Genomic DNA, 22,317 nt, shown 5'->3' with positions numbered 1-22,317 from the left:
TTCTCCTCACACCCACAAGAAGGTTCAAGATAAACACATATTACACCACAATGAAAATATGTTTATAAACATGCACATACATTAAACGCAAGTTGACAAACAAATTAACCTAGAGGAAGCATAGTTTTGACCATCTTAACAATCATCTAGAACACACAAGTCACGCTCAAGCAGGGACAGTTCCCTTTTTATGTCGAAGCTCATCCAGCAGTCCTCGGTGCCACAAGTGTACACTTCGACGCGCATCGGATGATCTCTTGGAGTCCTCTCCTCTCTTGTAGCCTTCTTCAGCTGCTTCGTCGTTTCGGTGTGAACCTCGCGGTGCTACAGCAGATGCTTGTGCGTGAAGAATTTCTTTCCACATCCATCCACCGGGCAGATGTGGCGCTCATGCAGGGACAGTTCATTCTTCATGTCGAAGCTCATCCAACAGCCCTCGATGTTGCACGTCTACCCTTCGACGTGCATTGGATCATCTCTTGGAGTCCTCTCCTCTCCTGTGGATTTCTTCAGTTGCTTCATCGTTTTGGTTCTGGTTATGTGCTTACTTCAGTTACCATTGTTACTAAGAATGAAAACATAGCAATCATATGGCTGATGTGTACTGACTTATCAACTAAAGTAAAAAAATAAGTCAAATACATGATAGCCTGATTCAAGGTCAGTAATAAAAAAGAATTTAATCGTGTAATAATTTTTTGAACTAAGATTCATGCTTGTATTTTTTCCGGCGGGTGCACATGGAGAAGACATGCTTGACACGTCCGATATCCCGGCACATTTGAGTGGAATAAACAACTATAGCTACAAGTATAATTATACCATTGAGTCATGGATATGATCACCACAACTGCACAAACTAAAGTCTACGTTCTGTTTTCAGTTGTGCAACCATAATCCATAGTTTCCCCTTGATTCTAGTAAAATAAGGCTACAACATTACAAGTTCTATCACAAGAGAAGTGCTTTTAGTTCAAGTTATCCTAGACATGGTGTATTGAATCAATTTGTTCTCACTTGATGACATTCTTACAGTGAGTGTAATAGTTAGAGTCTCCAGAGAAGTGATTTGTAAATAGAATTGTGTCCTTGTCAGAATAAACAATATCAAGATTTACCCAACTATTTGCCATTCTAAGGTCTCCCTACTTGGTGTACATAATAACAACTAGCAGGCAGTAGGCGCGGCGACACGCCACGCCCGTGGTTGAGTCCATGCATATTTGTGTGTTGTTTTTTCTTTGAAGTAGGATAAGGGGTGGCAGTGGTATTAAGGGCGCGCGAGCAGGCCGCGTAGTAAATCCATTGTCCAATTAAAACTAAGTCATGTGCATTCCTCACTGTACTATATAAATTAAGCTGGAAAAATAAAACAGGTGTGACCCAAAGAATTATTCTTACGTCCAACAAATTGTGACTCTGTCTCGCCATGATGACCCAGAAGGTACCGACATTAGCTCATTGATGCGTACAACATGAATCGGATTTGTAAAAAGCACATTGTAATGTAAATATGTATGAATGATGAAAAGTATAACTTCATTGTTACTCCTATATCTGTGATGAAGATTCTTAAAAGACAACAATGATCTATATATCATGAGTATTATAACATTAGATATTTATGTGGAGTGGCATACTAAGAGTTTACATTTCTCATTTGTTTAAGTTAGCTTTAAATAAAGGAATGCATTGCAAGAGCATACGTCGTTTTAATCTCTTTGAACGAAGATCAGTGCTAGTTGTGCTATCAACATATTTCTTCAGCCCTTGTTCGTTCAGTGTGCGGTTTATATTTTTGTCTAGTGCAAAGTACTGACAGTGCTATAAAACCAATTAAATAGATTGTATACTATAGGGAACATAAAAATGTGAATTGGTGGAGAAAAATGATTTAAATGAAAAAGGAGGAATGAGAATAGCTGACATTCCCGCATATCACAAACATGCCGAGTTGAACCAAGAAAACCAGTTTTCAGCCTACTTTATTTACAAAAAAAAAAACTCAATTGCCCTATGTGAGCATGATGAAGCAGAGAGGAAAAAGCAATCTATATGATATTGTTCTGTGATTGCTATCTTGGCATACATTACATATGGGTGTGTAACTTCTAGTATTAAATTGGTGCTGAAATTGTGCTATATAATGTTTCTGTAAGTGTTGCAAAAATTGATGATATTTTCTTTCTCTTCTACGAATACAACAATTTTCTGTATGCAGACAATGGGCACAGTTAATCCATCATAGAAAAGTTTTCTTCTGCTAAATTGAGATCCAAAATATGATTAATAAGTTATAGGCAAGAGCAGAGGACCAGAAAATCACCTATGTCAGCTATTGAATTATAATTTTCAGTATTGAGTTATATTTATTATGTAAAATATATCTACTATACTGAGCACCATAGATTAAAAAGGAGTTAGGACAAGTCACCTACCCGGTATCTCCATTGGAGAAAAACAAGTAGCATTGCCACCTAGAATTGACCCTTTCAGCCTGTTCCTGTCCAACCTAAGCTGAACAAGATTTTGTAGCTTGCCCAGCTGCGGTGGTATGTTCCCGGTTAGCCCGTTGGAATGCAAGTTTCTACAAGAGACGAGACCTTAGTTTGCGTAGGAAAGAAGCATCCAAACTTAAAAACTCCAAATGTAGAAGCAAAGCAATCGGCATCTTACATTACGCTCACGCTGTTGAGTCCACTCAACTCAGGAGGAATAGGGCCAGCAAGCCGGTTAGCACCCAAATCCTGGACCCTGAGGTTCCTCAACGAGCCTAGCTGCTTCGGGATGGTACCGAAAAGCAGGTTTTGATCCAAATACCTGCCGAAAATACAGACATTCATGGAAACTAGATCCTTGAGAGAACAGTTGAAGACGCAATGAAGATTGAAGCAGCACATACAGCTCCTGCAAGAAGCTGAGCTACCCGAGCTCCGGCGCGATGAACCCCTTGAGCGACGCGTTCGACAGCCACCTACAAGAAGCAAAGCCAAATTCATCATCCATTGTCGTGATCAGCGGTCGCTAGATATGCAAGCAGTACAAAATTCAGCTCGCATTTCCCTGTAGTAGCTCAAACCTACTACTCACTGACTGACTACCGATCAAAGTGGCACATCAGTCCACTCTCACAATCCATGGGCACATTTGGCACATCGCCAAGCATCTATTCCATCCATCCACATCACAGCTGACCGAATCCGCTTTGTTCTCTTCTGGAGAGGAGGTTAAAGTACCAAATCACAGTCACCGAACCCACTTTACCTCCCAACCTAAGCGCATTGAGCTGGTAGTGACAAGTAGGTGGTGGTTGTGATGAGCAGAGCAGTGCATGAGTGAGTGATATCTAGAAAAGTGAGGAGGAAGGGATTACTTACAGGGAGACGACAGAGCCGTGGGGTGAGGAGCAGATGACGCCGCGCCAGTCGCAGGCGTCCCCGTCGGCGTCCGTCTAGACCCTCCATCCCGCTGCCCGAGGAGGGATGCTCCTCCTCCTCCTGGAGAGCTTGGGCCGGAGAGGCGGGGCGGATCTGGGGACGGGATCCGGCGCGGATTTGGGGGCGGGATCCGGGGCAGGCACTGCCCGTTAGCAATGGCGCACCCCCGAGCGGTGCGCCATTAGAATTTTATTTTTATAGCAATGGCTCATCCCCATGGAGTGCGTCATTAGTAAAAAAATTTATATAGCAATGGTGCATCCCAAAGAGGTGCGCCATAAGTAATCTTTTTTTTGGATAGCAATGGCACACCATAGAGATGTGCGCCATTAGTAATATTTTTTTGGATAACAATGGCGCTGGGGGGGGGAGGGAGGGGTGGGTGGTGCGCGTAGGCCGATTCCGTTAGGCGGAACCGAGCGAGGACACAGGGGAGGGTGCGGGGGGTCGGCGGCGGCGGTGGAGCGGGGGAGGGTGTGGGGGGTTGGCGGCGGCGGTGTAGCGTGGGAGGCTGCGGGGGGTCTTCGACGGCGGTGGAGCGGGGGTTGGTGCGGGGGGTCGGCGGCGGCGGTGGAGCGGGCCGGGGAGGGTGCGGGGGGTCGTCGGCGGCGGTGGAGCGGGGGAGGATGCGGGGGGTCGGCGACGGCGGTGGAGCGGGGAAGGGTGCGGGGGGTCGGCGGCGGCGGTGGAGCGGTGGCCATTAGTAGTTCTACAAAAAAAATAGTAGTGGCGCACCACCTACAAATGTGCCATTAGTAACCCTGGTTACTAATGGCGCACCAGCTGGTGGTGCGCCATTAGTAGTTTTACCAAAAAATATATATATATAGTAGTGGCGCACCACCTACAGATGCGCCATTAGTAACCCTGGTTACTAATGGCGCACCAACTGGTGGTGCGCCATTAGTAATTTTGCCAAAAATATATATATATAGTAGTGGCGCACCGAGTGTGTGGTGCGCCATTAGTGTCCATCACACTAATGGCACACCTGCATATGGTGCGCCACTACTATATAGTAGTGGCGCACTACTTGTCTGGTGCGCCATTAGTGTCTATATCATCTATAGCCCTTTTCCTAGTAGTGTCTACTTCTAAGCATGTAATAGTTTGATGAGTGCTCACAATTATAGAAAGTGTCTAAGATGATATATTTATATGTGAACCTCTCTTTCCTTATTACTTCTTATTAATTGCAACAATGACTGAGGTTTATGTTGGTCTACTCTCAACAAGTTTCAATCATCACACTTGTTATATGTGAAGCTATCACTTTCCATAGGATCATCTCATGATCTTTCATGCTATCGTTCTTTTCATACTTTTGATCATGGCACAAAACAAAGCCCTTGACTAATGTACTCTTTATTATATAGCTCGCAAGCTCGAATACATCGGGGGAGAGACAAGGCAAAAGACTCAAACTAAAACACTAAAGACTTATTCCACTAAGAGAAGAAATAAAAACTGAAAAAGAAAGAACTAAAACAAAGGTAAAAGCAAGAGATACAAAGGTGATACGATACCAGGGCAACTCCCCCAAGCTTGGCATAAGCCAAGGGGATTGCCCATACCAATGCTTAGTTGTATTCCTTTGGTGGTGATGGTGGTGGTGTTGTTGAAGTAGTCTGATCCTTCGTCTTCCAAGGCATAGGTGCTCCATCATGGCAGGATGAACGAGTCGTCGGAATCCTCAAATCTACAGCCAACCGTATTGATTTAAATCTATACTCATACTCACAGTTTTGGTTCTGCAGGTCATAGATCTGGCCCTAGAGTTGATCAACCCTGTCATAGAGCCTGGAGAGGTGCTTCCCAATGTCAATGGCATCCATCTTGTGATTGCTGGTGAACTCCATGATCATCAAGTGGTTGGCGTTGAGTCCACGCTCCACCATCCCTTGGCACTTGAAGACTTGTTGCTCCATTGCTTCGAGCCTCGTCTCCATGCTTCCGGTCTTCTTAGGCCCCTCAACATCACGGATGTGCAACATCCCCTCGCCCATCTTGATAGATTGGGGGTGCTGCAATACTTCTGTGAGGTAGGGATTGATGACCTTCTCGAAGATCTTGTCCTTAGGAACTTTTGGGGAAGTCAAGAGATCTAGATCTGCAACAGAAACAGGCTCGAAACGAAAACAGAGGAAAACTGTGCGATACAGAGATCAAAACCCTCGGGCGTATATATAATGATTTTTCTGGACCAGAACGAGTGCTCTGCAAGAAAACGGAGTCCGGGAGGCACACGAGCTTCCCACAAGCCCTGTTGCCACGGCCAGGGGGGTAGGCCGCGACAACCAAGCTTGTGGCCGCCTCGTGCGCTCTCCGGACTGCTTTTTATTTTTCTAATTTTCCATAAATTCCAAAACGGAGAAAATTTCCTATTGGAAAAGTTTCGGAGTCCAATTACTTACCAAAACAGATACCTCTTGGTTTTCAGGGTCTGGAACACGCTGATAAACATCCCTTATGTACTCCTGTGGAGTTATGATATTCATGATATTGGTCTCAACATTTATGGGAGTACCAGAGATGTAATACTTGATTCTTTGCCCGTTTACCACCCTAGGAAAATTACCTTCCGTGTTATTGATTTTGATGGCACCGGAACGATATACTTCCTCGACAACGTAGGGACCTTCCCATTTAGAGAGAAGCTTGTCTGCGAAGAATCTTAAACGAGAATTGTATAGGAGGACATAATCACCTACATTGAACTCTCGTTTTTGTATTGTTTTATCGTGCCACATCTTAACCTTTTCCTTGAACAACTTGGCATTCTCGTATGCCTGGGCCCTCCATTCATCTAATGAGCTGATATCAAACAACCGCTTCTCACCGGCAAGTTTGAAATCAAAGTTGAGCTCTTTGATTGCACAATAAGCTTTGTGTTCTAGCTCAAGAGGTAAATGACAGGCCTTACCATAAACCATTTTATACGGCGACATGCCCATGGGATTCTTATAAACAATCCTATAAGCCCATAGTGCATCGTCAAGTTTGCCAGACCAATTGTTTCGAGATCTATTGACGGTCTTTTGTAAGATCAATTTGATCTCCCTATTACTCAAATCCACTTGACCACTAGACTCAGGATGATAAGGAGATGTAAATCTATGGTTGACATCGTACTTAGCGAGCATCTTGCTGAAAACACCATGAATGAAGTGTGAACCGCCATCGGTCATGAGATATCTAGGGACTCCAAATCTTGGGAAAATGACTTCTTTAAGCATCTTAGTAGAGGTGTGGTGATCATAATTTTTAGTGGGGATAGCTTCTACCCACTTAGTGACGTAGTCCACAACAACTAAGATGTGAGTGTACCCATTGGAACTCGGGAAGGGTCCCATATAATCAAAGCCCCAGACATCAAATGGTTCAATGACAAGTGAATAGTTCATAGGCATTTCCTGACGCTTACTGATATTCCCTATTCTTGGGCATTCGTCACAAGACAATTCAAACTTACGGGCATCCTTGAAGAGAGTGGGCCAATAGAAACCTGATTGCAATACCTTATGAGCAGTTCTATCTCCAGCATGGTGTCCTCCGTAGGCTTCGGAATGACACTTCTGCAGGATCTGTCCCTGTTCATGTTCAGGCACACAACGTCTAATAACACCACCTACTCCTTCCTTATAAAGGTGAGGATCATCCCAAAAATAGTGTCTCAAATCAAAGAAGAATTTCTTCTTTTGCTGGTAGGTGAAACTGGGCGGTATGTATTTGGCTACGATATAGTTTGTGTAATTAGCATACCACGGTGCCCTATGTGAAGTGCGGATGACATTCAATTGCTCATCAGGAAAGGTGTCATCAATAGGTCGTGGGTCATCAAGGACATTCTCTAGACTAGACAAGTTATCTACTACAGGGTTATCAGCACCCTTTCGGTCAACAACGTGCAAATCAAATTCCTGTAGCAGGAGAACCCATCTGATTAGCCTAGGCTTAGCGTCCTTCTTCTCCATGAGGTACTTAATAGAAGCATGATCAGAGTGAATAGTGAATTTGGAGTCAACTATATAAGATCTAAACTTTTCACATGCAAACACGACTGCTAAAAACTCCTTCTCCGTAGTGGCATAGTTTCTTTGGGCACTGTCTAGAGTTTTACTAGCGTAGTGAATGACATTCAACTTCTTGTCAACTCTTTGTCCTAGAACAGTACCAACGGCATAATCACTAGCATCGCACATGATTTCATAGGGCAAGTTCCAATAAGGTGGTTGAACAATAGGTGCGGTTATTAAGGCCTTCTTAAGTATTTCGAAAGCTTCCTCACAATCCTCATCAAAAACAAAAGGAACATCCTTTTGCAAGAGGTTGGTAAGACGCCTAGAAATCTTAGAGAAGTCTTTAATGAACCTCCTATAGAAACCAGCATGACCTAGGAAACTTCGTATACCTCTCATATCTGTGGGGCAAGGCATTTTCTCAATTGCATCAACCTTAGCCTTATAAACTTCAATGCCTTTCTCAGAGATTTTGTGTCCTAATATGATGCCTTCATTAACCATGAAGTGGCACTTCTCCAAGTTCAAGACGAGGTTGGTATCTTTGCATCTCTGTAAGACTCGATCAAGGTTGCTGAGGAAATCGTCGAAGGAAGAACCGTAGATGGAGAAATCATCCATGAAAACCTCAACAATCTTTTCACAAAAGTCAGAGAATATAGCCATCATACATCTTTGAAAGGTGGCAGGTGCATTGCACAAGCCAAAAGGCATACGTCTATAAACAAAGGTACCGAAGGGGCATGTGAAGGTGGTTTTCTCTTGATTAGATTGTGCAACAGGTATTTGCGAGAAACCTGAATAACCGTCTAGAAAGCAGAATTGTGTGTGTTTAGATAGCCTTTCTAGCATCTGGTCGATAAACGGCAAAGGATAATGGTCCTTCCTGGTTGCCTTGTTCAGTTTCCGAAAGTCTATCACCATCCTATAGCCCGTAATAATCCTCTGTGGGATTAGTTCATTCTTATCATTAGGAACGACGGTGATACCTCCCTTCTTAGGTATGCAATGTAATGGACTTACCCAATCACTATGAGCAACATGATAAATGATTCCTGCTTCTAGAAGCTTTAATATTTCTTTTCTCATGACATCTTTCATCCTCGGATTTAATCTCCGTTGATGATCAGCAACTGGCTTAGAATGAGGATCAATTTTAATCTTGTGCTGACATAGAGTGGGACTAATACCCTTAAGATCATCAAGAGTATATCCAACAGCAGCACGGTGCTTCCTCAAAGTTTTTAATAACTTCTTCTCTTCGTGACTCGAGAGGTGAGCACTAATAATAACAGGATATATCTCCTTCTCATCAAGATAGGCATACTTAAGAGTATATGGTAACTGTTTTAGCTCGAACACAGGATCACCCTTTGGTGGGGGAGGATCCCCAAGCAGTTCAACAGGCAGATTATTCTTGAGAATAGGATATTGTTCTAAGACAATTTTATCTATCTCATCTTTTTTCTCCATATGCATATCATTTTCATGCTCAAGCAGATATTTATCTAAAGGATCCGTAGGAGGTATGACAATAGAGGCAAGAGCAATGATTTCATCCCTACCAGACGACTCTTTTTCATAGGGTTGTCTTCCAAACTTGGAGAAGTTAAATTCATGAGACACACCCTCGAAACTAACAGTGACATTTTGTTTAATGCAATCAATGTGAGCATTGACAGAGTTGAGAAAGGGTCTACCAAATATGATGGGACAAAAGCTATCTTGTGCAGTAGCAAGGACGAGGAAATCAGTAGGATACTTCGTCTTGCCACACAGGACTTCTACGTCTCTCACAATTCCTAGAGGGCAGATAGTGTCTCTATTAGCTAGCGTAATAGTGACATTGATGGGTTCTAACTCAGCAGGTGCAATCTCATATTTGATTTCATCTTATAGGGAATGGGGTATTGCACTAACACTAGCACCCATATCACATAAACCATGGTAACAGTGATCTCCTATCTTGACAGAAACAATGGGAAGGCCAACTACAGGTCCGTATTTGTCTTTCGCGTGAGGTTTAGCTATTCTAGCGGAGTCCTCACAGAATTTGATAACATGCCCATCTATGTCTTCGGCTAAGAGATCTTTGATAATAGCAACACTAGGTTCAACTCTAATTTCCTCAGGGGGTGCAAGTGGTCTAATGTAACCCCTACGTATCATAGTTGGAGCTTTAGAATAATCTTTTTTCCTAGCAGGGTAAGGTGGTTTATCAGCGTATGCATAAGGAACAATAGGATCACTAAAGACAATGACTTTCTCTTCAACTAGATTGGGTTTAACTATGTTGATTTCTACAGGAGGATGATACTTAAACCACTTCTCTTTGGGAAGATCAACATGCGCAGCAAAAGATTCACATAGAGAAGCTACTATCTCAGAGTCAAGTCCGTACTTAGCGCTAAAATATCTAGAAGTGTTTGTTTCAACAAAAGATTTAACGCAATCAAACTGGAAATTCATACCTGACTCCTTACCTTCTTCCAGCTCCCAATCTTCAGGGTTACGTTTGATTCTTTCCAATAAATTCCACTTGTGGTCAATATCCTTCTTCATAAAAGAACCGGTACAGAAGTGTCAAGCATGGTACGATCTTCATGGGAAAGTCGAGCATAAAAGTCTTTGAGTGATAATTTCTCTCGAGAGCTCATGATTGGGGCATGAATATAGCATTGATTTAAGCCTCCCCCAAGCTTGAGCTATGCTTTCCCTTTCACGAGGCCAAAACTTATAAATATAATTCCGATCATGATGTACTAAATGCATAGGATAAAACTTTTGATGAAATTCCAATTTCAACAGATTGTAGTCCCATGATCCAGTATCATCACATAGCCTATACCATGTCAATGCCTTGTCCTTCAAAGATAAAGGAAAGACTTTCTTCTTTACCTCAACCTCGGGCAAACTTGCAAGCTTAAATAAACCACAAACTTCATCTACATAGATTAGATGCAAGTCTGGATGTGAAGATCCATCTCCTGTAAAAGGATTAGCCAGCAGTTTCTCAAGCATACCCGAAGGAATTTCATAAAAGATATTTTCAGAAGGTACCTCAGGTTGAGGAACAACTCCTCGTGCTTCCGTTCGTGGTGAAGATACCCCGAACAAACTCCTCAAAGGAACAGTTTCCATAGTGACAAGTGACAACAAATTTCAGCACAGTATATAAATGTTTCCTTATCAAATTCCACTTAGCAAAGGTGCTTCCCTCCCCCGCAACGATGCCAGAAAAGAGTCTTGATGACCCACAAGTATAGGGGATCAATCGTAGTCCTTTCGATAAGTAAAAGTGTCAAACCCACCGAGGAGGAGAAGGCTCTGATAAACGGTTTTCAGCAAGGTAATAACTGCAAGCACTGAAAGTAGCGGTAACAAGTGATGGTGTAGTGAGGTGAAACGTAGCAAGCGAAAAGTAACAAGTAACAAGTAGTAGCAACGGTGCAGCAAGTGGCCCAATCCCTTTTGTAGCAAGGGACAAGCCTGAACAAAGTCTTATAAGAGGAAAAACGCTCCCGAGGACACACGGGAATTTCTGTCATGCTAGTTTCATCATGTTCATATGATCCGCGTTCGTTACTTTGATTGTTTGATATGTGGGTGGACCGGCGCTTGGGTACTGCCCTTACTTGGACAAGAATCCCACTTATGATTAACCCCTCTCGCAAGCATCCGCAACTACGAAAGAAGAATTAAGACAACGTCTAACCATAGCATTAAACTAGTGAATCCAAATCAGCCCCTTACGAAGCAACGCATAGACTGGGGTTTAAGCTTCCGTCTCTCCAGCAACCTATCATCTACTTACTACTCCCCAATGCCTTCCTCTAGGCCCAAATATGGTGAAGTGTTATGTAGTCGATGTTCACATAACACCACTAGAGGAAAAACAATATACAACATATCAAAATACCGAACGAATACCAAATTCACATGACTATTATTAGCATGACTTATCCCATGTCCTCAGGAACAAAAGTAACTACTCACAAAGAATAATCATAATCATGATCAGAGGTGTAATGAATAGCATCAAGGATCTGAACATAAACTCTTCCACCAAGTAATCCAACTAGCATCAACAACAAAGAGAGATCAACACTACTAGCAACCTTACAAGTACCAATCGGACTCGCGAGACGGAGATTGGTTACAAGAGATGAACTAGGGTTTGGAGAGGAGATGGTGTTGATGAAGATGTTGATGGAGATGCCTCCCCTCCTACGAGAGGAGTGTTGATGATGACGATGGTGACGATTTCCCCCTCCGGGAGGGAAGTTTCCCTGGCAGGATCGTCCTGCCGGAGCTCTAGATTGGATCTGCTCAAGTTCCGCCTCGTGGCGGCGGAGAATCCACAAAAAGCTCCACCCTAATTTTTTTTCCGGACGAAGCACTTCATATAGAAAAAGAGGGGGGTCAGCGGGCCACCAGGGTGCCCACAAGCCCTGTTGCCGCGGCCAGGGGGTAGGCCGTGGCAACCAGGCTTGTGGGCCCCTGGTTGCTCCCCTCTGACACTTCTTTCGCCCAGTATTTTTTATAAAATCCAAAAAAAATCCACGTCGATTTTCACGGCATTTGGAGTTGCGCAGAATAGAGGACTTAGACTTGCTCATTTTCCAGTCTAGAATTCCAGCTGCCGGTATTCTCCCTCTTCAAATAAACCTTGTAAAATAAGAGAGAGAAGGCATAAGTTAGGTTCCACAAGGTATAATAACAGTCCATAAAGCGATAAATATCAAAATGAAAGCATGATGCAAAATGGACGTATCCTCCCTCAAGTCCCCCGATCTTCTTTTGTTCTGGAAAAGAATATTTTGGGGATTTTATTCCGGTTGGACTCCATTCCAAAATCAGATCTGAAAAGAGTCAAAAACACAAAAAAACAGGAACTGGCACTTGGCACTGAATTAATAAGTTAGTCCCAAAAATATATAAAAGGTATATAAAACATCTAAAGTTGACAAGATAACAGCGTGAAACCATCAAAAATTATAGATACGTTTGAGACGTATCAAGCATCCCCAAGCTTAACTCCTGCTCGTCCTCGAGTAGGGAACTGATAAAGAATGATTTTTTGATGCTTTCATGCTACCTAGCATAGATGTCCTTTGTAACTCCTCTTATGTGACATGAATGTTCAGATCCATTAGATTCAAAATAATATATTTCTATTGATGTGGAGACAATAATACTTCAAGCAAACTAGCAAGATAATCATGAACTTTCAAAATAACAAGGCCAAAAGAAAGTTATCCCTACAAAATCATATAGTCTGGCTATGCTCTATCATCCTTGCACAACGAATTTAAATCATGCACAACCCCGGTATTGGCCAAGTAATTGTTTTCACACCTTTACGTTCTCAAACTTTTTCAACTCTCACGCAATACATGAGCGTGAGCCATGGTTTTAGCACTATAAGTGGTGTGGAGTGTGGTGGAGGTTGCAAGACAAACAAGGAGAAGATGGTCACATTGACTAGGCATATCAATGAGCTATGGAGATGCTCATCAATAGATATCAACGTGAATGAGTAGGGATTGCCATGCAAATGATGCACTAGAGCTAAGAGTATGTGAAAGCTCTTAAAGAAAACTAGTGGGTGTGCATCCAACTTGCTTGCTCGCGAAGACCTAAGGCAAATTTGAGGAAGCCTATCATTGGAATATACAAGCCAAGTTATATAATGAAAAATTCCCACTAGCTATATGGTGGTGACAAAACGAGAGACTCTCAATCATGAAGATCATGGTGCTTAATATGCACAAGTGTGGAAAGATAGTAGCATTGTCCCTTCTCTCTTTTTCTCTCATTTTTTTGGTGGGCTCTTTGGCCTCTTTTTTTTTATTATTTACTTATTTTGGTGGGCATCTTTGGCCTCTTTTATTTCCTCACATTGGGCAATGCTCCATCAATGATGATCATCACACTTATAACTCAAAACTTAGAGCAATGATGACTCTATATGGAATGCCTTCGGTAGTGTACCGTGACAATGATCTAGCATGGCATAGACATCAATGGGAACATCATGCTAGCTATATTATGATCATGAAATGGAAATGTAGAAGTGGTGGCACATGTCATGGTGGTAGTTGTATGGCAATATATCTCGGAATAGCTTTGAAAAAGCCATAGTAGGTAGGTATGGTGGCTGTTTTGAGGGAGGCTATATGGTGGGTTTTGTGCACCGGCGAAAGATGCATGACACTAAACAATATAGTGATGGTGGAAGGTGAAAGTGCATCTAAACCATGGACTCAACATTAGTCATGAAGAACTCATATACTTGTTGCAAAAGTTTTAGTAGTAATCGAAACAAAGCATTCAACGCATACTCCTAGGGGAAGGGTTGGTAGGTATAAACCATCGCGCGATCACGACCGCCACACAAAGGATGACAATCAATAGACTAATCATGCTCAGATTTCATCACATAGCGGTTCACCATACGTGCATGCTACGGGAATAACTAACTTTAACACAAGTATTTCTAGATCCTCAACACTTTACTAGTATAACTTCAATATTACCACAACCACAACTCAAAACTAATTGAGATGTATCAAACTTCTCCAACTACTCAATGCAGATGAAGGTGGAAGTTTTCATATCCCTTTGGATAACTACCCCTTTTGAGACTACTATCATATCATAGATCAACTACCAAGCCACGCACCGCTGTGCTCTAAAAGATAGAAGTGAAGCACATAGAGAAAAATCAACTAGCTCACAAGATATAAGTGAAGCACGACAAAATCACGGTGAGTGCATGTCTCTCTCTCTAGGTGTGCAGCAAGGAAGATTGTGACACAACAAAAATAAAAGACTCCTACGATACAAGACGCTCCAAGCAAAACACATAACATGTGGTGAATAAAAATATAGCCCCAAGTAACGTTACTGATGGATTGAAGATGAAAGAGGGGATGCCTTCCCGGGGCATCCCCAAGCTTAGGCTTTTACGGCATCCTTGAATCAACTTGGGGTGCCTTGGGCAACCCCAAGCTTGAGCTCTTGCCACTCTTTATCTTTTTGTCCATAAGAACTTCTCCCAAAACTTGAAAACTTCACAACACGAAACTTAAACAGAAACTCGTGATAACATTAGTACAAGAAAGCAAACCACCACTTCCTTATGTACTGTAGCAAACTTAAATTCTACTTATGTTGATGTTTGGTTACTGTATTTTCAATCTTCCATGGCTAATACCCCCCCGATACTATCCATAGTTTCATCAAAATAAGCAACCAACTCAACAAAAACAGAATATGTTAACAGCAGACCAGTCTGTAGCAATCTGTATACTTCGTATACTTCTGGTACTTCAAAAATTCTGAAACATTACTACAGTCTGAAGAATCTGCGTAGCAATCAGCAGCAAAAAGAATCAACTCAAAAGCTCTTTCAGAAAGAAAATGAAAATTCTTTTCGTGAGCATAAAGTTTCTGTCTTTTCCAGCATGACCAAACGATCATCCCCAAGACTAGTCATAACGGTTTTACTTGGCACAAACGCAAAAGAAACACAAAAAACACAATGATAACAGAATTATGAAAGTGTGGAAAACACAAAACAGAAAGAAAAAGGATAGATTCGTTGGGTTGCCTCCCAACAAGCGCTATTGTTTAACGCCCTTAGCTAGGCAAAAGGTGATGGAATCACGTATAGTCATCTTTGGTGCTCAAACCATAAGTAGCCCTAATCATAGATTCATAAGGCAATCTTATTTTTTTTCTAGGAAAATGATCCATGCCCTTCTTTAGAGGAAATTGAAATCTTATATTCCCTTCCTTCATATCGATGATAGCACCAATAGTCCTTAGGAAAGGTCTACCAAGAATAATGGGACATGAAGGATTGCAATCTATGTCAAGTACAATGAAATCCACGGGTACATAGTTCTTATTTACAACAATAAGAACATCATAGATCCTTCCCATGGGTTTCTTGACAGTAGAATCCGCAAGATGCAAATTAAGAGAACACTCTTCAATCTCATGAAAACCAAGAATATCAGATAAAGACTTTGGAATCGCGGAAACACTAGCACCCAAATCACACAAAGCATTGCATTCATAGTTTTTGATTTTGATCTTGATAGTAGGTTCCCACTCATCATAAAGTTTTCTAGGTATAGAGACTTCTAATTCGAGCTTCTCTTCAAGAGATTTCATCATAGCATCTACGATATGTGTGGTAAAGGCTTTGCTTTGGCTATAAGCATGTGGAGAGTTTGCAATGGATTGCATCAAGGAAATGCATTCAAACAAGGATCAACTATCATAATTGAATTCCTTGAAATCCAAAGTGGGAGTTTCATTACTACCCAAAATTTTGATTTCTTCTACTCCACTCTCCACACCTTTATCATCAAGATAGGTGGGCTCCGAATCATTGGGGCGTTTTTCAACCAAAGTGGATTCATATCCAGCCCCTTCATCAATAGGTTTGACACGCGAAAACAAAGATTCAAGAGGATTCACACCAAGCACTTTAAGATCTTCGTGATTTGCATCACTAGAACGCACCCTTTTAAACCATTCATGCCTAGCGCGAATTTGGGTGGTTCTTTCTTTGCTCTCATTCATAGAGACACGCATAGCTTTTAAAGTTTCATCCAAGTTGACCTTGGGAGGAGCACATCTAACCTTCAAAGCATCAATATCACAAGACATCCTATCAACGCTCTTAGCCAAATCGTCTATTTTGAGTAGTTTTTCCTCTTTGGATGCATTGAAAATCTTTTGAGCGTTGATGAACTATTTGATATTACTCTCTAAATAAGAGGGTAATTTGTTATTATTTCCATAAGTTTTGTTGTGGGAATTGCCATAATTGTTAGAGGACTTACTAGGAAAAGGCCTAGGAACATAGTTTCCTCTAAAAGCATTGTTGTTGCCAAAATTGTTCCTACCAACAAAATTAACGTCCAAACTAGTGTTGCTACTCTCAATCAAGGAAGATAGTGGCATGTCATTAGGATCTAAAGGAGCATTTCTACTAGCAACCAAATTCATCAACTCGTCCATCTTAGCACTAAGCGAGTTAATTTCTTCTATAGCGTGTACCTTTTTGCTAGCAGGTGACCTTTCAGTGTGCCACTAAGAGTAGTTGGTCATGATATTATCTAGGAGTTTTGTAGCGTCTCCTAACGTGATTTCCATGAACGTTCCACCTGAGGCGGAGTCCAAGATTTTGTGAGAAGCAAAATTCAAACCAGCGTAAAAGATTTGTATAATCATCCACAAACTCAAGCCATGAGCGGGAGAATTTCTAATCATTAACTTCATCCTCTCCCAAGATTGTGCAACATGTTCATGATCAAGTTGCTTGAAATTCATGATATCGTTACGTAGAGAGATAATCTTAGCCGGCGGAAAATACTTGGATATGTAAGCATCTTTGCACTTATCCCAAGAATCAATACTATTTTTAGGCAAAGAAGAAAACCAAGTTTTTGCGCGATCTCGCAACAAGAAAGGAAAAAGCTTCAACTTAATCACGTCATTACCCATAACTCTTTTCTTTTGCATATCACAAAGTTCAATGAAGGTATTGAGATGGGATGCGGCATCTTCACTAGGAAGGCCAGAGAATTGCTCTTTCATAACAAGATTCAGCAAGGCAGCGTTGATTTCATAAGATTCTGCACTAGTGGCGGGAGCAATCGGAGTACTAATAAAATCATTATTATTGGTACTCGATAAGTCGCAAAGTTTGGTGTTTTCAGCCATGATGACTTCAACAAACCAACAAGAACACAAGCACGCAAGAAAACTAGCAAAGGAAAACGGCAAAAGGCAAAAGAAAACGGCAAAGGAGAAAGGCAAAAAGGCAAATGAAAACGGCAAGGGAGAAAGGCAAAAAGGCAAATGAAAACGGCAAATGTGAAGTGGGGGAGAGGAAAACGAGAGGCAACTGGCAAAAAATGTAAATGCAAGAGATGAGTTTGTGACACCTACTTGGATATATCTTGACTTGATCTCTCCTCCCCAGCAACGGCGCCAGAAATAGGCGTGTTGACGGGAGATTATTCTTGTCTTGATCTTCCTCGGCAAGCGATCCTCCTCCCCGGCAACGGCGCCAGAAATCCTTCTACTACTGTGACAACAGACCTTCCCTGGCAACGGCGCCACGAATCCTGCTGCTACGGGCTACGCCTATAGGGACTTCCTTGGCAAATATGCAAAGGATTTCCCCGCGGCCTTGGAGCCTTGCGTTGGTGTTCCCTTGAAGAGGAAAGGGTGATGTAGCACAGCGGCGGTAAGTATTTCCCTCAGTTTGAGAACCAAGGTATCGATCCAGTGGGAGGATCGCGTCAAGTCACAAGTACCTGCACAAACACAAAGAGCTTGCACCCAACGCTATGAAGGTGTTTTCAATCCCTTATAGATTGTTTGCAAAGTGAGAACTGAAAGCAAAAAGTAAACAAAGCAAAGTAAAAGTGAAAGTGGAGACGATAGTTGTGAATATACCCGAGGGCCGTAGTGTTCACTAGTGGCTTCTCTCATGAAAGCAAGTAGACGGTGGGTGAACGAATTCCTGTCGAGCAATTGATAGAACTGCGCAAAGTCGTGACGTTATCTATGGCAATGATTATATCTATAAGCATCACGTCCAGAACAAGTAGACCGATACTTTCTGCATCTACTACTATTACTCCACACTTCGACCGCTATCCAGCATGCATCTAGTGTATTAAGTTCAAAGGAACAAAGTAACGCCTTAAGCAAGATGACTTGATGTAGACGGACAATCTAAAATCTATGATGAAAGCCCATCTTGTTACCCTTGATGGCAACAACATGATGCGTGCCTTGCTGCCCCATCTGTCACTAGGAAAGTTCACCGCATGGTATGAACCCAAAACCAAGCACAACTCCCATTGCAAGAATCATAGATCTAGTTGGCCAAACAAAACCCAAGACTCGGAGAGACTTACAAGGATATCAAATCATGCATATAAGAAATCAGTAAAGACTCAAATATAACTCATAGATAATCTGATCACAAATCCACAATTCATCGGATCTCGAAAAACACACCGCCAAAGAGGATTACATCGGATAGATCTCCATGAATATCATGGAGAACTTTGTATTGAAGATCCAAGAGAGAGAAGAAGCCATCTAGCTACTAACTACGGACCCGTAGGTCTGAAGTGGACTACTCACGAGTCATTGGAGAGGCGATGATGTTGATTGTAGAAGCCCTCCAGCTCCAAAGTCACCTCTGGCAGGGCACCGGGAAGGGTCTCTAGATGATATCTCACGCAAACGGAAGCTTGCGGCGGCGGAAAATTGTTTTCGTGGATGCCCTGATTTTTTCTGTGATTTTAGGGAATTTATAGGCCAAAGAGCTAGGGCAGGGGAGTGCCAGGGAGGCCAAAAGCCTGGTTGCCGCGGGCCCCCTTGGCCACGGCAACAGGGCTAGTGGGCTCCCTGTGGGCCCCCTGCCTTAGCCCTCAAGTCCCCCGATCTTCTTCTGTTCTGGAAAAATTTATTTCGGGGATTTTATTCCGTTTGGGCTCCGTTCCAAAATCAGATCTGAAAAGAGTCAAAAACACAGAAAAAACAGGAAGTGACACTTGGCACTGAATTAAAAATGTTAGTCCCAAAAAAGATATAAAAGGTATATAAAACATCCAAAGTTGACAAGATAACAACATGAAACCATCAAAAATTATAGATACGTTTGAGACATATCACCCCCCCCGACATCGCTTCCTAATCCTAGATGGGGAGAGAGGGTAGATGCCGTAGAGGCGAGACGACTGCGGTGGAGGCGGCAAGAGTACGGCGGAGGCGGCACGGCGATGGCGGAGGCGGCACGACGGCGGCGGAGGCGGCACGGCGGGGGCGGAGGGCGCGGCGCGAAAGCGACTGGATCTGATTCAAGTGAGTTTCAGTCTCGCGGCCCCACTGGTTACCACGTAACGGTCAAAATGTGTGCTCTGCCCTATGCGGCCCCACTAGTCAGAGTTAACGGTCAAGCCATTGACCTGACGACAACGTCCGCTGTGACCAGTTCTGAGGGTTTCGGGCAAGGGAGTGGGGAAAAGTGAGCAAAAGTTATGAGTGTGGGGATGAATGAGTAGAACTAACGACCCATGGGCAAATAAATAAAAATCCAATGGTGCTAAAATCTTGGACTTAAGGGTTTGGTAGGGTGAACAAACAGCAGTAAAAATCTCATGGGCATTGGAGCAATTAAAATAGGGTGTGCAGTACAAATCATCAAAGTTGATCAGAATAGAAAAAGTTGTTATGCTCAAATTTCCAAACACTTGGTTATGTTTTTGCATAAAATTTCTCCAGGGACATCACATGTCACCTACAAATTTTTATAGAATTTTTAGAGGAAGTTATCAAAAAGTTCCAGTACAAAAAGAGGCCCTTAAAGAAATTAAAAGCCATTTTCAATAAGAGAAACTTTGGCAAACAATTATTTATAAAAAGGGTCCCCAATGAATTTGCGATAAGAAAAGAAATGTTTTGATGCAAGCACTCAAGTCCCAACATAATTTTCAAAAACTTCTACTTGGGGAAGAACCATATAATTGGAGAAAAAGGAGTGGTTCTGGAATCAATGAAAAAACAGAAATTTAAAATTTAAACCAACATGGTGAAATTGAAAACAATATCCCCACTTGATTATATAAAGAATTAAAATTATCTCAAGTAAGGACTGAAGCATTAAATTATCTTTAAAATTCCACTAGAAAGTAGAAGTTTTTGCAAATAGGCTTCGAAAAGAGACATGAAGCAATTTACTTCTCAAAATTTATTCTTGGCAATATTTTAATTTATAAAAATATGAGAAAATTTTTGGGGCGTGACAACAGGTCAAAACTTTAACTAGTGATGAACCCACTATCTTGGATTTTAAGGACTTCAATTATGATAATTTCTCTTTTGTAGAATGTATTTCCTTTCCGCAATCCATTATTAGCTCATCCAATGCTTATGAACAAAATTAAGCTTTTACTCAACATATAGTAGAAGCTATGGTAAAATCTTATGATGAGAAACTTGAGCTTGAAATTTCTATTCCTAGAAAGTTGCATGATGAGTGGGAACCTACTATCCAAATTAAGATAGATAAATATGAATACAATGCTTTGTGTGACCTTGGTGCTAGTGTTTCAACTATACCTAAAGCTTTATGTGATGTGCTTGGTCTCACTAATATTGAAGAATGTTCCCGTAACTTGAATCTTGCGTATTCTACCATTAGGAAACCCTTAGGTAGAATTAATGATGTGCTTATCATTGCAAAAAAATGTGCCCATAGATTTTATTGTTCTTGATATTGATTGCAATCCTACTTGTCCCTTTATAGTGGAAGACCTTTCCTACGAACTATAGGTGAAATCATGGATATGAAAGAGGACAAAATAAGGTTCCAATTCCCATTAAAGAAATGGATGGAACACTTCCCTAGAATGAGAAACAAACCAGATTATGAATCTATCATGAGTGCTACTTATGGATGACAACACTTGAAACTATGAAATATGCCTAGCTAGGGGCATAAAATAATAACACTTGTTAGGAGGCAACCCAGTAGTATTCTTTATTTTTGCTTTCTATTTTCTATTATTGTATTATAGCATAATTATTTCCTCTATAATGATTTTTTTTATGTTTTAATTAGTGTTTGTGCCAAGTAAAGCCTTTGGGATGATTTGCATGATGAATAGAATTGATACGGTGCAAAAATAGAAACTTTGACTCCGTGTGCAGAATTTCTCTAGTTTTACTAGAACGTCTTTTTAATCTGCATGTTTTACACAACATGGTATAAAAATTCCTTAGGTCTTCCCGATTTTTCAGAATTGTTTGAGTTACACAAGTATGGCAATTAAATATATTACTACATATTGTTCTGTTTTACAGAGATATAATTTTTGCATGCATAGTTTGCTTGTTTTGATTATGTTGTAGATTATATCAGGGGCATAAACCATGGTGAACTTAGAATATAGTACCTTATTCCAAAATGAAAGAAGAATAAATTTATAACAGTACCTAAAAGTATTTATTATGTTGCCTATACTAACGGATCTCATGAAGTTTCGTTGAGTTTTGTGTGATTGAAGTTTTCAAGTTTTGGGTAACATCTCAATGTAAAAAGGAATGAGAAGTAGCAAGAACCTAAGTTTGGGGATGCCCAAGGCACCCCGACATAATATTCTAGGAAGACTCAAGCGTCTAAACTTTGGGATCCCTCGGGAAGGCATCCCCTCTTTCGTCTCAATCCATCGGTATGTTACTTGGAGCTACATTTTTATTCATCACATGATATGAGTTTTGCTTGGAGAGTCGTTTTCTTTTATTTACTTTTAATTTCATTTTTCACAATCTTTTTTGCTGGACAGACCTATTTTAGAGAGATACACCATCACCATAATAGTTAGAATACTCTATGTGATTCACCTATATCTTTTGAGCTTAGCAGTTGCTCTAGTACTTCACTTATATATTTTTGAGCACGGTGGTGTGTAGATTTTATAGAAACAATATGCTCTCATTCCTCACTTATATTTGTTTGAGAGTTAGTAAATAGTGACTTTAATTTGCTTGGGTCATAAGATTAGGTCAAAAACAATGACTGTTCAATAAGTGATAATTAAAACCATCATGTAGCACATATAGAGAAATTTTGGTTAATGATATTTATGTGGTGATATGAAAGGGAGTGAATGCATAATCATCAATTCAAAGAGGTGTCTATAATAAGATATTTCAAAACTTCTTGAACATCTCAAAGGATTAAAAGGGCATGTTGAAGATGTGTGAGCATTTCTATTCCACGTTGAAAACCTAGAGTTGTTTCGAGTTGGAGTCAT

At 41.3% G+C, this 22,317-nt stretch overlaps 1 pseudogene; it reads right to left on the bottom strand.

Moving 5' to 3' along the window:
- Positions 1-2,430: 2,430 nt before the first annotated feature.
- The window catches only part of LOC123396366, a 37,052-nt pseudogene continuing 17,165 nt past the window's right edge, over positions 2,431-22,317 (bottom strand).

The sequence above is a fragment of the Hordeum vulgare genome, chromosome 5H (assembly GCF_904849725.1).
Source record: "Hordeum vulgare subsp. vulgare chromosome 5H, MorexV3_pseudomolecules_assembly, whole genome shotgun sequence".
NCBI classification, from domain to species: Eukaryota; Viridiplantae; Streptophyta; class Magnoliopsida; order Poales; family Poaceae; genus Hordeum; species Hordeum vulgare.
This window is presented reverse-complemented; position numbering and strand designations above follow the sequence as displayed.